Source organism: Bos grunniens, chromosome 23, assembly GCF_055505025.1.
Source record: "Bos grunniens cultivar Pamir isolate PY7600 chromosome 23, Bosgru_T2T1.0, whole genome shotgun sequence".
In the NCBI taxonomy this organism is placed as follows: domain Eukaryota; kingdom Metazoa; phylum Chordata; class Mammalia; order Artiodactyla; family Bovidae; genus Bos; species Bos grunniens.
This window is the reverse complement of record NC_141187.1, coordinates 13,474,740-13,488,669: the sequence shown is the minus strand read 5'-3', so window position 1 is coordinate 13,488,669 and position 13,930 is coordinate 13,474,740. Positions and strand designations below refer to the sequence as shown.

At 38.3% G+C, this 13,930-nt stretch overlaps 1 protein-coding gene across 16 annotated transcripts in view; it reads left to right on the top strand.

Moving 5' to 3' along the window:
- Positions 1 to 13,930, top strand: part of BTBD9 (BTB domain containing 9) — a 415,967-nt gene that overhangs the window by 288,321 nt on the left and 113,716 nt on the right. The gene's annotated exons all lie outside the window — the stretch shown is intronic.

The following is a 13,930-nucleotide window of genomic DNA, read 5'->3' as shown; positions in this document are numbered from 1 at the left end:
TTAGAAAATTTGCATATTTGGGGAGGAAGGAGAGCCTTAAGGTTTGGAAGAGTGTTAACCTTTTCCTATCACTGGCTAAATAGGACCCAGCATGATTGTCAGAGTCTTTATAATCTCAAGATACGGTGTTATTTGGGCAACTTTTGGTGATGTCACAATTGGAACTGTAACAGGAATGATGAGAACACTGAGATTATACTAACTGAAACAGACAAAAATGAACAAAGAAAAAAAGAAAAGAGGTTGTGAGTAATGGGGTCTCCAGCATTCAAAAGGCATGGTCTGTTTTCTTCCCATGCTCTCCCCCTGTAGACGTGACTGAATCCTTTGGAACTGTGTTAGGAAGCAACCTTCCCACAGAGCTGGGAACGTGGAGATAATTTGGGAAAAGAAAAGTTTAAAGGCTTTTCTTCAGCAATGTGATACAATATACTATGTGATTGAAAAATGATTTTTTGATTAAAATATAATTGATTTACTTCAAGCTGGTTTTAGAAAAGGCAGAGGAACCAGAGATCAAATTGCCAACATCTACTGGATCATTGAAAAAGCAAGAGAGTTCTAGGAAAACATCTATTTCTGCTTTATTAACTATGTCAAAGCCTTTGACTATGTGGATCACAATAAACTGGAAAATTATGAAAGAAACGGTAATACCAGACCACCTGACCTGCCTCTTGAGAAATCTGTATGCAGGTCAGGAAGCAACAGTTAGAACTGGGCATGAAACAACAGACAGGTTCCAAATAGGAAAAGGAGTACGTCACAGCTGTATATTGTCACCCTGCTTATTTAACTTATATGCTGAGTACATCATGAGAAACGCTGGGCTGGAAGAAGCATAAGCTGGAATCAAGATTGCTGGGAGAAATATCAATAACTTCAGATATGCAGATAACACCACTCTTATGGCAGAAAATGAAGAGGAACTAAAAAGCCTCTTGATGAAAGTGAAAGAGGAGAGTGCAAAAGTTGGCTTAAAGCTCAACATTCAGAAAACGAAGATCATGGCATCCAGTCCCATCACTTCATGGCAAATAGTCAGGGAAACAGTGGAAACAGTGTCAGACTTTATTTTTTGGGGCTCCAAAATCACTGCAGATGGTGATTGCAGCCATGAAATTAAAAGACGCTTACTCCTTGGAAGGCAAGCTATGACCAACCTAGATAGCATATTAAAAAGCAGAGACATTACTTTGCCAACAAAGATCCGTCTAGTTGAGGCTATGATTTTTCCAGTAGTCGTGTATGGATGTGAGAGTTGGACTATAAAGAAAGTTGAGTGCCGAAGAATTGATGCTTTTGAACTGTAGTATTGGAGAAGACTCTTGAGAGTCCCTTGGACTGCAAGGAGATCCAACCAGTCCATCCTAAAGGAGATCAGTCCTGGGTGTTCATTGGAAGGACTGATGTTGAAGCTGAAACTGCAGTATTTTGGCCACCTATGCAAAGAGCTGACTCATTTGAAAAGACCGTGATGCTGGGAAAGATTGAGGGCAGGAGGAGAAGGGTACAACAGAGGATAAGATGGTTGGATGGCATCACTGACTCACTGGACATGGGTTTGGGTAGACTCCAGGAGTTAGTGATAGACAGGGAGGCCTGGCATGCTGCAGTTCATGGGGTTGCAAAGAGTCAGACACAACTGAGCGACTGAACTGAATTTCTGCTGTATAGCAAAATGATTTAGTTATACATACATACACACACACACACACACACACACACACACACACACACTTTTAAAATATTCTTTTCCATTATGGTTATCACAAGATACTGAATATATTTCCCTGTGCTATATATTCAGTAGGACCTTGTTGTTTATCCATCTATATATAATAGCATACATATGCTAATGCAAACGCCTACTCCCTCCATCTCCCACCCTCCCGCCCACCTGGCAGCCACAAGTCTATTCTCTGTGTCTATGACTCTGTTTCTGTTGGATTCTACGTATAAGTGATATCATATGGTATTTGTCTTTCTCGTTCTGACTTACTTTACTTAGTATGATAATCTCTTGTTCCATCCGTGTTGCTGCATATATGGCATTATTTCCTTTCTTTTTATAATGAAGTAGTATTCCATTGTGTGTATGGTGCCACATCTTTATCTGTTCATCTGTTGGTGGATGTTTAGGTTGTTTCCATTCTTGGCTGTTGTGAATGGTGCTGCTGTGAACATAGGGTGCATGTATCTTTTTAAATTATATTTTTGTCCAGATATATGCCCAGGAATGGGACTGCTGGATCATATGACAGCTTTGTTTTTAGTTTTTTGAGAAACCTCCATACTGTTTTCCATAGTCAACTGCACTAAGAAAAGTGATTTTTTTTTCACCTTGATAGATAAAACCAGGAATGAATGTAACTTAGTACCAGTGGTGAATACATTTTGGTAGCTTTTTGATAGTTTCTAAGAAAGATGGGCTTGTGCTCTAATTAGCTATTGTTCTTTTACAGCTGTTCAGACATAACAGCTGTGAATATTTTTTCCTTTAAAGTAAGTTGACAGAAGGTTGGGGAAAAAAAAAAAAAGAAGGTTGGATTGCAGTTTGCTTGAAAGCTTGCTTGGTCAGCAACAGTTCCTATGTAGGCTTGGAGATAGGCCCCCTGTTGGGGGAGTCCCTGTAAAAAAATAAAACTGTACATCTGTAGTGGGGACTCTCTAGATGTAACCTTAAGTTGATAGTCCTAGTTGCTTTTTGAAGGAAATACTTTGTATCTCTGAAAGTCTTAGCAGCAGAGAAGAACCTAGCCTAAGACCATTAAGCCCTTGATGGCTGCATGAACCGCTGTGCTGTTAGAAAACAATTTATAATGAAAATAGCCAGGGAAACATTGAATGAAGCTCAACACAAGCACTATTTTTGAAGCTGACAATCCTCTGTAAGTGCCATTTCACTTTAAAAATCTGCTTCAAGTGGGTTTTTTTTCCCCCTATCTCTCAAAGGTGATCCCTGGAGATAGTTAAATAACATGTCAGTCTTATCTTTAAATATTGCTGGTACAGGTGGCCCTCAGGTCATGTCCTAGTGAAGTAATACTGCCTTTTAAAAAATTTATTACTCCTGAATTAAATTTACAGGCCGGCGGTTGGCCACCCCTGGTGCTGCGTAACAACAGAGAACAGTAAAATTGTTTTCAGATCAGTTTTTCCCCAAGCCTGAGTCATCCCAATATTCAGACACTTGCAGGATGTATACACTTTGTTAACATGCAATTTTTGCATTCAGAAGCAGCAAATTAAATTTGTCTGAACAGAATTGCTGTGTGCACAGAGGGGGAAAAGTAATTTCTGCCTAGGCACTTCCCTTTTGCCTTTGCTCCTAGCACAGGCTACTGTAAGAGGTACACAGCTGAAGGATAGCAAAGGAAAACCGGCAAGAGACAGGCGAGACGCTGGATTTTGGCAGTATGGTTTTGTAAACAAAGTGACACAAATTGGGGCAGAAATTCCAGTGGGACAAGGGAGGAAACTGGAAGACTGGAAATACAGCACAAAGCTGAATCCCATCCAGATGGTGTTTTTAATAAATTTATCAGACGCATGTGAAAGATGGTAATGAACACTCAGATGGGGAGTGGCCTGGCCCCTATGGGAGGGAAAACAGTATGGCACCTTCTGTGTGCAGTCAATTAGAATCACTCTTTAATTTTTCCCAGGAAAATAGATCATGGACCTTATTCAGATCATTGAGTGATTATTAGGCAGTCCAACTAGGCAGGCTGAGGTTTGTGTTTCTGGGAAGAAGAATAAATAACCAAATTATTTCCTGCTGAAATGAAAGAAGTGGCCCATATTAGTAAACCCAGCAGTGACATTTGGGATATCTCTTCTGTAGGAACTCCTGTAGTGTGACTAGAGCAGACAGCAGTACCATCAGGCATAGAAGAGCTTCTGTAATCTTTAAAAGTCATGTTATTATATACATTTTTCCTCTTCCCCCTGTTTTCCCCCAAACCGTTTCCTATCAGAAAATAATTTAGTCTACCATGAGTGACCAAACTTTCTATATGTGGGTTATACTTTCAGGGGAAGAGAAGTTGAAAGAGCTGAGGTATATATAGTGCTAATAAAGCAGCTCCTCTGCAGTGGGCATATTTGTTTTCTTTTTAATGTTAGGTCAAGACCCAGAGATTGATCATACTTTACTTTTCTAAGAAAACTTTCCCTGAGAAAGCATTTTTTCTGCTTTATTCAGGAACTTTTAGATTTTCTAGCTTTTGGTAAGGAGCTATGTTAAGCAAGGTTAAGTGCCATAACCTACATAGGCATCCTTTTCCAGCTCTGATTCATTCATTCAGCAGATATTTATTTAATACCTACTATATGCTAGGCCCTCTTTTTTGTCAGTTGGGAATACAGAAGTGAAAAGAAAGAAAAGTTACTGCCCTTGTTAGACTCAGATGCTGAATCTGTTAGATCAGATTGAAGTACTGATTTGGATATTAAGAATGGACATAGCACTGAAACTGTGGTCTCATCCTGGTTATTTACAGAAAGTCGTTATCCATGGGCTTTGTGCCCAAGTCCCTACTCTCTCTTCTTTCCACCTGTTGGCATCATTTTGTCATTATATTGTTAATTTGACTGATTATTTAAAAAATAGGAATAAGAATTAAGAAAAGTGGTGATCTTCAGATTTTCTACCTTGCGAAGTAAATATAGTTGCTCATCAAGTTGCTAGTAGAGTTCTCGCAAAAGCACTTTCTTGAAAGTAAATATGGGAGTTGGGATAGATTTCATAATACAGTTCATCTCAATGTATTATATGTTACATACTCTGTGTTGGGCACCCTTTGTAGACTCAGACTTTGACTGGAAGTATTAATGAATAATTATGTCAAGATCAAAGTAGAGGGACATCCCTGGTGGTCCAGTAGTTAAGACTCTGAGCTTCCAATGCGAGGGGTGCAGATTTAATTCTTTCTTGGTCAGGGGACCAAAATCCCACATGTACTGCTATGGTCAAAAATAAGTAAACTGAGTTTAACATTTAAAAAATATATATATCAAAGTGGAAACCATAGAATACTCTTCTCCAGCACACAGATGTAAGATATTTTGTTAAGAAGGCAAAGTTCTTTAATGTAGCATATATTAGACAACCTTAAGATTCCAGAGGGTCAAAGGGGGTGGTATTACTAGGGCAGTTTTGTTTAGAGAAATATTGAAGACTGAAAGAATCTTCTTTAGTAAATATTTATAAATATGTCTTTAGAAAAGGAGTTCTGAGTGCTTTTCCCAGTTTTGTTTCCCAAAGAGCTAGAACCATGTCATTAATGATTTTATGATTATCTCTGATGCTGCTGTACTAATTGACTACTGGTTAAAATCAGATCATCTAGGGATAAAACTGTGAAGCAGTAAGATAGCTTAGGAGGAAATTGACAGACTCGGGGAGAATCAACAAGGACAGCTATTAAGACCTAGTAGATACTATAGAGCACATCAGTGTTCTAAAGCATTCTGAAAGGTTTACCCTTTCAAGCCCCCTGAATTGCTTTCCATTTTTCTGGTTTTCATAAAAAGTGTTAAAATATATGAAATTAAAGAAAAACACCAGTATTTCATGTTTGAGAAAGAACATAAAGAATATATCTGTAAAGTTTGGAGAGCAAGAACACTTGCATGCTCACCAGCTTGAGAAATAGAACATTACCAAATCTTTTTTTTTTTTTTTTTTTAATGTGGACCATTTTTAAAGTCAGTATTGAATTCATTATAATACTGCTCTGTTTTATATTTTGGTTTTTTGGCCGATAGGCTTATGAGATCTTAGCTCCCCAAGCAGGAGTCGAACCCATGCTTACTGGGCCACAAGGGAAGTCCCAGCAGTGGCAAACTTTCAAAGTCCTTTGTGTGTTCCTCCCCACTTGCATCCCTGCTGTCTTCCTATCCAGAGGTCACCATCCATCTGAATTTGTGTTTACTACTCTCTAGCTCTCCTTTCTAATCTTACCACATAGGTGAGATTCACTAGATATCTATCACTAAACAACAGAAGTAGAATAAATACCCTTTGTGTTTTTCTGACTTGCTTTTCTTAACCAACTTTCTTTGTAAGATTGACCCTTTCTGATATGTAGGGCTACAGTTCACTTATTTTCAATACTGGGTAGTTTTTGTTTGATAGTAAAATTTTACCTGTCAGTGCACAGGTTGAATAGTAGATGGAACATACCTGGAGAAATGTAGTGAACACAAATAGTAATTTTAATAAATTTCCCAGAATGCTTCAAAAACAAGAGGGAAAAAATGAAAGGAAGGTTAAGAAACAGAATAGAATGGGAAGTCCCAACAGAGGTCTAATGGGAATTCTAGAAAAGGGAAAAATGGAAAATGAAGGAGAATCCGTACTCACAGAAACAATGGTTAAAAATGTTCCAGACTTAATAAAGCCATAAATGCTTATATTCAGTCCTGAGCAGGATAAATTTAGTCTACATATAGGTACAATGTGGGGCTTCTCAGGTGACTGAGAGGTAAAGAATCCTGCAGGAACCTCAGGAGACATGGGTTCAATCCCTGGATTGGGACTACCCCCTGGAGGAGGAAATGGCAACCCACTCTAGTATTCTTGCTAGGATAATCCCATGGACAGAGAAGTCTGGCAGGATACAATCCATGGGGTCGAAAAGAGTCAGATACAACTGAAGCGACAGAGCATGTATGCATGCATAACATAAATTGCAAAACACCAAGATCAAAAAGAAAACCTTAAAATTACCTGTAGAGAAAAAAAATCACAGCTGTTAGAGGGATAGCAGACTGTAACAGACATAACAGTAGAAGTGGAAGACTGTGCAAAAGTATCTTCAAAGTACTGAGGAAAAACAACTTTTTACTTAGGGTTCTATATCCAACTAAACTATTTCTCAAGAGTGGTGGCAAAATATACTTTCAAACAAAGACTTTGCTGATGGATGTGTTTTAGAAGGAAGTTGAGCCAGGAAGAAAGGAGGGTTAGGATTGAATAAATTGATGAATGTGAATAAGTAAGTTTTGACTATATAAGATCATAATGACTGATTTTGAGAGTATAAAACAAGGTAGAAGTGAAATGTTAGGTAAGAATAACAAGCTAAGAGGCAGATGATTTGTATGAAAATGTGTTAATATCTTTTATATTGTTCAGGAGAAGGGAACATGTGATTTTTAGTTTTAGTTATTTTTAAGTCTGGCATGCATATCTAAAATTTAGTAAAAGAACAGAGACAGAATGCAGCACTTGAACAGCACCATCTTATAGGATTTTTAAATAGCTCAGCTGGAATTGCATCCCTTCCACTAGCTTTGTTTGTAGTAATGCTTTCTGAGACCCACTTGACTTCACACTCCAGGGTGTCTGGCTCTATGTGAGTGACAGCACCATTGTGGTTACCTGGGTCATTAAGATCTTTTGTGTATAGTTGTTCTGTGTATTTTTGCCACGTCTTCTTAATCTTTTCTGCTTCTGTTAGGTCCTTACCGTTTCTTTCCTTTATCGTGCCCATCCTTGTATGAAATGTTCCCTTGATATTTCCAGTTTTCTTGAAGAGATCTCTTCTCTTTCCCATTCTCTTGTTTTGCATTGTTTATTGAAGAAGGCCTTATCTCTCCTTGTTGTTCTCTGGAATTCCACATTTAGTTGGATATATCTTTCCCTTTTCGTCCCTTGCTTTTCGCTTCTCTTCTTTTCTCAGCTGTTTGTAAAGCCTCTTCAGACAACCACTTTGCCTTCTCCCATTTCGTTTTCTTGGGGATGGTTTTGGTCACTGCCTCCTGTACAGTGTTAGGAAGCTCTGTCCATAGTTCTTCAGGCAATGTGTCTACCAGGTCTAAGCCCTTGAATATATATGTCACTTAGTGTCTTAAAAAAACCACATAGAAATAGAATAAAGGAATTTCAATCCATTAGAAAATAGGAACAGAGTGGACAGAGAGGTTGGGGAAGCAGCAAAGGAAAAGTCTTGTTAAGTAGAAGTAAAAGTGAATTAGTATACACCTTGGTAATAGCAATTAATATAAGTCGTATAAATCTGCCAGTTAAAAGACAAAGGACACTGAATTTTTCAAAAATCTAATTATATGTTATTCACAAGAGATCAGAAAGAGAGAATAGTGATGCTAAGGATATAGTAGCCAAAATGAAGGTGCTGTATTTATTTGACATCAGACAATGTGGATTTTAGGGCAGAGGCATTACTCGAAATAAAGATGACAGTGCACCATGATGAAAGGTTCAGTCTACCAACTGGATATAATTCTAAAATGATATATGTGAAGTGACGTGGCCTCAAAATATAGAAAGCAAAGATGGACAGAATTACAAGGAGAAATTGACAGATCGATAGTCATAGTGGAAAATTTAAATAAACCTCTCCCATTAATTAGTAAGCATATAAGTGATGTGAACAGCACAATAAGTTTGATATAGTAGATCTATATAGAACCATACATCTCCCAAATTAGAGAATTTGGAGCACATTCTCTTCAGGCACATGTGAAATATTAATAAGAATCATGTACTGGACCACAAAAAAGCACATTTCATCAAATTCTCCAATGACTCTGTATCATACAGAATATACTTTTTTTATCCATATTGCAATGTAATTAATTTGAAAAGTTAAAAAAAACCTTCTTATGAATAATTTATAAATCAAAGAAAACTCCTAATGGAAATTAGAAAATACATAGATGCAATCAGCTTTTAAAACACTTTGTATCAGAAAACACCCAAATGGAGGGACATTCTACACCATACCTGACTAATACTGTTCAAAACACTATATCAAAATTTAAAGATAAAGCAGGATTTAGAGGTAAAATATTAGCTTTAAATGCATTCATCAGAAAAAAAGAAAAAAATTAATTAGTTAAACATTTGCTTCAAATATTTGGAAAAAATAGAATAAATCCAAAGGAACTGAAGGAGGAAATAATAAAAAGAACTGATTTAGTGAAGTATGAAATAAAGAGTCAACAAAATAAAAAACTGATTTCTTGAAAACACTAATAACATGTATAGAACTGATCAAATAAGAAAGAAAAGGAACAAATAAAATACTTGGACATACTGTGAAAAGTTTTATGCTGCTATGTTTGAAAACTTAAACAAAGTGAAAAATTTTCCTGAAGGAACCAAGAGTAACTGAGGTTAATTTTGAAGGAAATAAGAAGGGGAATAAGAAGTATTCATTTTGTCAGATTTTATGATACTGTAAAATTTTAGTCATTAAAACAGCATGGTAAAGGCACAAGGCTAGGCAAATTAAGGAAACAGAGTACAGACCTTAAGAAGAGATTCGGATATTATGAAAACCTTATATATGACTAAAGTAACATAAATTAGTGGGGGAAAGGACGAACTGTTCATTAAATGGTGCTGGGGAAATCGGCTAACCTTATGAATAAAAGATGAAAGTAGATACGTATTTCATAGCATACCAAAAATAAATCCTAAATAGATTAAAGAACCAACATGAAAAACAAAATTTGAAAACTTTTAGGAGAAAATATAGGAAGATATCTTTATAAATTTGGGGTAGGAAAGAATTTATAAACGTGAAAGGGAAAGCACAAATCACGTAGAGGAAAAGATTAAATATTTCAACTCAATACATTAACCAAGAAAGGACTGACATCCTGCCAGTGAAGTGACTCAGAGCCACAAGCACAATTCTATTTGTGTGTGCGTGTAAATATATACATGTGTATGTCTTATGTATTCCTTGAAGAAACTCTTACCTATGTATACAAGAAGACACCTTTGTTTGTAATCACAAAGAAAACAATGGTAACAGTCTAAATGTTCCTTTGGTATATTTATACATTGAAATATTTTATATACTTTATACCGGTGAACTGGATTTATCTCTCTATTGAATGTTCCTGCATCCTGGTTTACTGTTTATGGTAGATGTCAATATTGTTGACCACACATTCCCTTTCTTCTCCTGCGCACATAGCAAGTTAGTTCTCTCCCACCTGCTCTGAAGTTAGGTAAGGCTCAGTGACTTGCCTTAGTCAACAAAATGATGTGTATTGCTTTGGGGGAGGAGTTTTAAGAACCACTGCCCAGTTCACTCTCTTCTCACTGCTGCTGTGATTGAAGAAGCACACAAAAAAAATCAGTGCAAAGCTTCTGTCACTAGGTTCCCTGTGTAATGCAATGCTGAGGGCCACCTTGCTGATCATCACTGAATGCATATTGTGGGTGAAAAGAAAATGTATGCTGTTTAAGCAACTGGGAGAATGGAGGCTGTCTTGTTACTGCAGCCTGAGCTACCCACAGTGTGATTTTATGTCTCAGCTCAGTTTACTATGCATCTTGTGGCACTTCTTTAGTTCTCTCTTCCAAACCACAGAATACTTCTCTTTCTCTGTGAGGTGGAGGTATCCTTACTAAGTCTCTAAATATAGTCCTTTATTTCTTCTCCTTTCAAAGTCAGATGGGGGCTTTTCTCTAAGCCCCTCTCTGCTAGGAAGCCATCCTCACAGATTATTTCACCAGTGTTTTTGCTTGTTGCTTTAGAGTTAAGCTTCATACTCAAGGGATTCATGGCCAGAAAACCCATCCTCTGTCACTCCCTTCTTCCCTTTCTCTCTTCCTTATCTGTGGATGGCTGTCCCTCTCTCACTCCCTTCTTCCCTTTCTCTCTTCCTTATCTGTGGATGGCTGTCCTCATCTGTAGAGAGTACAGCAAGCAGTGAAGGTGTATGAGATGAGGGCTTGAGAACAGGCGTGCCCAACTTTGGAAAGTGTATGCATTGCTTAGAAGGGACATGGAAGATGATTTACTCCCCATCATTATGCAGTTAGAAATGTTTTGGCATGATAGTACTACTATTTACCCTGTCTCTTTGCATAGAGTATAATATACTAAAAAGTACAGTGTATATCTAATAAGCAATTCTCTTGTTTTTCAATCTACTTTAAAATGACATAAAGTAAGCTACATAGCTTGAATGCAAGTAGCTAAGGTTAATTGTAGATTTTGGTTAAATACATTAAATATATGAAGAAAATTCCAGCACTAATAAATGCACAAAAAAGGTTCCAGTGGACTTAAAAGATCCTTCATCTTTCACCGTTCTCTTCCCAATGTTTACAGAATCTACATCATTTTTGAACAGCTATCATTTAGTGGAAACCCTAGACTTTTATAAATGAACAGGTTGATGTAGACCTGAAGCATATATAGAGACATGAAATCAAAACAGAACTGATGTTTCAAAATGCAGCAGTTCTTGAACAAAGAGATGAGCACATGTGTTGAAATGCTCAGGATAGTAAACAAACAAGGGAAACACATCATGGCTGAAGACAACTGTGTATTCTGAAAAGGGATTGGTTCCATGTTCTGGATTGTTTTCCTACTTTATGAATTCTAAAATACTGAAAGAAAAAAATATATATATAATGCTTCTTTAAACAAATGTGCTACGTTTAAGTGAAATAAGCATATACAGGTTCTAGGCCCCACTTCAGACTTCCCAACCTGGGGATCCGGCAAAGGGACTGGGAATCCCCAGGGAATCTGATGTTGAAGATTCCAATGGGATTTGATTACAGGACTTTTACAGAACTGGGGGAAACAGAGACTCTTGGACGGCACAGAGAAAACCTTGTGTGAACCAGGGCCCAGGGAAAGGAGCAGTGACCCCACAGGAGACTGAGCCACACCTGCCTGTGAATGTTTGAAAGTCTCCTATGGAGGTGTGGGTCGACAGTGGCCTGCTGTGGAGACAGGGCACTGGCAGCACAGTCCTGGGAGGTGCGTGCTGGCCTAAGTCCCCTTGGAGGCCACCATTAGCCCTGCCTCAGTGCCAGGACTGGGTTGTCTCAGGCCAAACAACTAACAAGGAGGGAGCACAGCCCCACTCATCAGCAGACAGTTGGATTAAAGGTTTACTGAGCATGGCTGAATGTGGTCCACTGGAGAAGGGAATGGCAAACCACTTCAGTATTCTTGCCTTGAGAACCCCATGAACAGTATGAAAAGGCAAAATGATAGGATTCTGAAAGAGGAACTCCCCAGGTCAGTAGGTGCCCAATATGCTACTGGAGATCAGTGGAGAAATAACTCAGGAAAGAATGAAGGGATGGAGCCAAAGCAAAAACAATACCCAGTTGTGGATGTGACTGGTAATAGAAGCAAGGTCCGATGCTGTAAAGAGTAATATTGCATAGGAACCTGGAATGACAGGTCCATGAATCAAGGCAAATTGGAAGTGGTCAAACAAGAGATGGCAAGAGTGAACGTCGACATTCTAGGAATCCGCGAACTAAAATGGACTAGAATGGATGAATTTAACTCAGATGACCATTATATCTACTACTGCGGGCGGGAATCCTTCAGAAGAAATAGAGTAGCCATCATGGTCAACAAGGGTCTGAAATACAGTACTTGGATGCAATCTCAAAAACGACAGAATGATCTCTGTTAGTTTCCAAGGCAAAGCATTCAATATTGCACTAATCCAAGTCTATGTCCCAACCAGTAACGTTGAAGAAGCTGAAGTTGAATGGTTCTATGAAGACCTACAAGACCTTTTAGAACTAACACCCAAAAAAGATGTCCTTTTCATTTTAGGGGACTGGAATGCAAAACTAGGAAGTCAAGAAACACCTGGAGTAACAGGCAAATTTGGCCTTGGAATACGGAATGAAGCAGGGCAAAGACTAATAGAGTTTTGCCAAGAAAATGCACTGGTCATAGCAAACACCCTCTTCCAACAACACAAGAGAAGACTCTACACATGGACATCACCAGATGGTCAACACTGAAATCAGATTGATTATATTCTTTGCAGCCAAAGATGGAGAAGCTCTATACAGTCAACAAAAACAAGACCAGGAGCTGACTGTGGCTCAGATCATGAACTCCTTATTACCAAATTCAGACTTAAATTGAAGAAAGTAGGGAAAACCACTAGACCATTCAGGTATGACCTAAATCAAATCCCTTATGATTATACAGTGGAAGTGAGAAATAGATTTAAGGGCCTAGATCTGATAGATAGAGTGCCTGATGAACCATGGACTGAGGTTCGTGACATTGTACAGGAGATAGGGATCAAGACCATCCCTGTGGAAAAGAAATGCAAAAAAGCAAAATGGCTATCTGGGGAGGGCTTACAAATAGCTGTGAAAAGAAGAGAAGAGAAAAGCAAAGGAGCAAAGGAAAGATAAGAGCATCTGAATGCAGAGTTCCAAAGAATAGCAAGAAGAGATAAGAAAGCCTTCCTCAGCGATCAATGCAAAGAAATAGAGGAAAACAACAGAATGGGAAAGACTAGGGATCTCTTCAAGAAAATTAGAGATACCAAGGGAACATTTCATGCAAAGATGGGCTCGATGAAGGACAGAAATGGTATGGACCTAACAGAAGCAGAAGATATTAAGAAGAGATGGCAAGAATACACAGAAGAACTGTACAAAAAAGATCTTCACAACCCAGATAATCATGATGGTGTGATCACTGACCTAGAGCCAGCCATCCTGGAATGTGAAGTCAAGTGGGCCTTAGAAAGCATCACTATGAACAAAGCTAGTGGAGGTGATGGAATTCCAGTTGAGCTCTTTCAAATCCTAAAAGATGATGCTGTGAAGGTGCTGCACTCAATATGCCAGCAAATTTGGACTGTGGCCACAGGACTGGAAAAGGTCAGTTTTCATTCCAATCCCAAAGAAAGGCAGTGCCAAAGAATGCTCAAACTACCACACAATTGCACTCATCTCACATTCTAGTAAAATAATGCTCAAAATTCTCCCAGCCAGGCTTCAGTAATATGTGAACCGTGAACTTCCTGATGTTCAAGCTGGTTTTAGAAAAGGCAGAGGAACCAGAGATCAAATTGCCAATATCCGCTGGATCATGGAAAAAGCAAGAGAGTTCCAGAAAAACATCTATTTCTGCTTTATTGACTATGCCAA